Below are 3,728 nucleotides of genomic sequence, written 5' to 3' on the forward strand. Positions count from 1 at the left end.
AAAAAAAATAAATTTGTTTCTCTAGTCTACCCAGACTAACACAGTCCAGAAGCTTCATGGAAACCTGTTCACCATTGTTTACCTAATGGTGTTTGAAGTACTGGTGGGATCACTTCTAGCATCACAGCACCACACAAGCCATCGCAGTATGATGAATAGACAGATGATTGGTGGCTTTTGCTATTCCAAACTAAACCTAATGCCATGGAGTTGATTCGGACTCATAGTGACCAATAGGACAGAGTAGGACTGTCTTTGTGGGTTTCTGAGACTGTAACTCTTTAAGGGAGTAGGGCACCTCATCTTTCTTCCATGGAGTGGCTAGTGGTTTCAAACTGCTAACCTTTTGGCTAGAAGCTCAATGTGAAACCTACAATGCCACCAGGGCTCTTAGCTAGCTTTTACTATTAGTCACTTAAAAATTCTTCCAGCCTCTACGCATCACCAAATTCCAAAACTGCTTCCATATTACAAGTGTCTTGAAGCAGCACCAAGTTCTGTGATCCATGAGTCCATCTTTGGCTTACATAATCATTCAATCATTCAGTGTCCTGTGCAGAAGAATTCAATGTAATGTATGTAGCTAAACACTGCCCTAAAAGAGGGGCAGCACAATTCCCTACTTCTTAAATGTGGGCTGCTATAGTTGCTTCCAAATAGTATAACATGGGAAGGGGGAGGGGGGAAAGTAACTTTACAGTGGGGAGACCTGAAAAATCATACTTCAGCCAGCTGATTACGGTCAACAGTAGAATTGTGTTGATAGTATGCACCCTTGATAGGCACCATGATAATATTATGAAAATACAGTCCTGTCATTTTCCTCAGCCAAACTTGTAATCCCAGCCTATCTATGAGAGCAAACACTAGATAGATCCTCATAGAGGGGCATCTCATAAAATACACGACCAATCCTCAAAATTGTCAAGGTTGCCAAAAATAAGAAAGCATAAAAAACGGCCACAGCCAAAAGGAGTCTTACGAAGACATGCTCACTCAATGTAATGTTTTCTGGATGGGATCTAAAATAGGAAAAATAAATTAACTAAAAACTGAGGAAGTTGGCATACACTGTGGACTTGGGTCAATAATGTATCATGAAGGTGCTTTAGTGGCACAGTGGTTAAGCACTCAAAGGTTGGGATTTCAAACTCACCAGCTACCCCAGGGGTGAAAGATGTGGCTTCTGTAATAATTACTTCCTTATGTGAGACAATGATACGCTGTCAAATCAGGTCATTATGATACAGACTTGACAACATGGATTCAATTTACCAGTTTGTTAATTGTAACAAATGTACCACACCGCATGCAATGCTAATAATAGGGGAAACTAGAAACAAAGCACAGGAGAACGTTCTATCTTCTAAATTTCTATGTAAATCTAAAACGGTTCTTGAAAATAAGTATTTTTTTAAAAGGAAAAGCATTAAAATTACAGTAATAAATAATATAAAAAGAAGAGTATGATACCCGATAATGAGAGACATTATGAATGGAACAGAATAGAGAATTCAGAAATACACATAGTTTAAGGTCAATGAGTTTTCAACAGAAGTGTCAAGATAATTGACACTTCAGAGAGTTTGACCACATAAAGTTTGAAAAACTGAAGGTCTATGAAAAAAATTCCCTTACCTCTTACTTTATACCTAAATCCAAACCCACTGATACCAAATTCATTCGGACTCATGGTAACCCCAGATTTGGGAGCAGACAGCCTCCTCTTTCTCTTGAAGATCAGTTGGTGGGTTTGAACCACTGACCCTGGGTGAACAGTCCAATACTTAACTCAAAATATCCCTTTTAAGAGTAAGAAGTACAAAACAGCAAGATAGGAGATGATAAAATGTGTAGTAATGTCCACCTCAAGGCCTGAAGTCCCAACCAAACTTGATGATGTGTAGTAAGAACACTAAGAACTTTCTATTAAATTGAGTCCTCAGTGATGTGAAACATGTATATTACCTCATATTATAGATAAGGACACAGGCACAAGCAAGTTGGTGTTTTGTTTTGTTTTTGGTGCAAGTGGCACAACTGGTGTGACAGACAGCACTGGTGCCTTTTCCAGTCTCCCCGTTAAGCTTCAGAGGCCAGTCTGAGCACGTTCTGACTTTGTTCCACCAGAAGCATTTTATTTCCACTTAGACCTTTTTCCAGAACTGAATGAAGCTGTGTGCCCCTCAGTCCAAGGGCCATTTGGAAGTATGGGAGATTTGATGCCCCAGGAGTGACCTTCATTGAATTATCTGTCTTGAAGTACAGTGCTTCTGTGTTAGGTATACATACAAGGAAATCCAGTCAAGGCGACTATTATTTAAATTTATGTACTGACCGCTTAAGCTATTGATGTCCAAATGGAAGAATTCTACTAAATTCTCCATTCTGAAATTGATCAAACATGCAACTGAAAAAGAACATGCTCAGCATGTCTCAAGCTGAAAGAACTGAAGAAAAAGATATCAAGCCTCAGGTGAAAGATTCTATGGGTGACATATTGAATGATGGAAGAAGCGTCAAAAGAAGATGGACGGAAGAGATAGAGCCGTTATATAAAAAGAACCAGCCGACATTCAACAATTTCAAGAGCTAGCATATAATTAAGAACCAATGATACTACAAGAAGAAGTCCAAGTTGCACGAAAAGTATCAGCCCCAAACAAGGCCCTAGTAATTGACATAATAACAACTGAAATATTTCAACATGCTGGTGAAGCACTGGAAACACTCACTCGTCTCTGATGAGAAATTTGGAAGACAGTTACCTGGTCAACTGACTGGAAGAGATCCATATTCAACTGTGTGGTTCATAACCAACGATGGCTAACATCGAGAAGAGTAAGAATTCCAGAACACTTCACTGTGCTCATGTGGAATCTGTACATGGAAGAAGAGGCAATTGTGTGAACAGAACAAGGGAATGCTGCATGGTTTGAAATTAGGAAAGTTGTGTGTCAAGATTTCATAGCTACAACCATACTTAGTCAATGTGTGTGCGACACAAATGATCAGAGAAACTGGATTGTATGAAGACAAATACGGCCTCAGGATTGGAGGAAGTCTTATGAACAATATTGATTGCAACTCAAAGAAGACAAAAATCCTCACAACTGGACCAATGGGTAACAACATCATGATACATGGAAAATATAGACATTGTCAAGGATTTAGTCTAATCAGTGCTCATGGAAGCAGCTTTCAAGAAATTAAAAATGATGCATTGTATTGGGTAAATCTGCACAAGATTTCTTTAAAGTGTTGAAGAGCAAGGCTGTCACTTGAGGACTAAGTAGGACCTGTCCCCAACCATGGTATTTTCAGTTTCCTCATAGTCACGTGAAAGCTGGACCTTGAATAAGACGACTGAAGAAGAAGGGATGCAGTTGAATTATGGTGCTGATGAAGAATAATGAATACTATGGACTTCCAAAAGAACAGATTTGTCCTGGAAGAAGTACAGCTAGAATGCTACTTAGAGGCAACGGTGGTGAGACTTCATCTCATATTTTGTGCATGGTATTAGGAGATACCACCAGTTCCTGGAAAAGGACATCATGCTTGGTAAAGTAGAAGGGCAGAGAAAAGAGGAAGAAACTTGACAAGACGGATTCCCACAGTGGCTGCAACAATTGGCTCAAACATAACAATTGTGAGGATAGCACGGGACCAGTCGGCGCTTCGTTCTGGGGTACCAAGGGCCACCACGTGTCCAAACGGACTCAATA

This window comes from Echinops telfairi, unplaced genomic scaffold (assembly GCF_000313985.2).
Source record: "Echinops telfairi isolate 266 unplaced genomic scaffold, ASM31398v2 ScPeMD7_443;HRSCAF=831, whole genome shotgun sequence".
Taxonomy (NCBI): domain Eukaryota; kingdom Metazoa; phylum Chordata; class Mammalia; order Afrosoricida; family Tenrecidae; genus Echinops; species Echinops telfairi.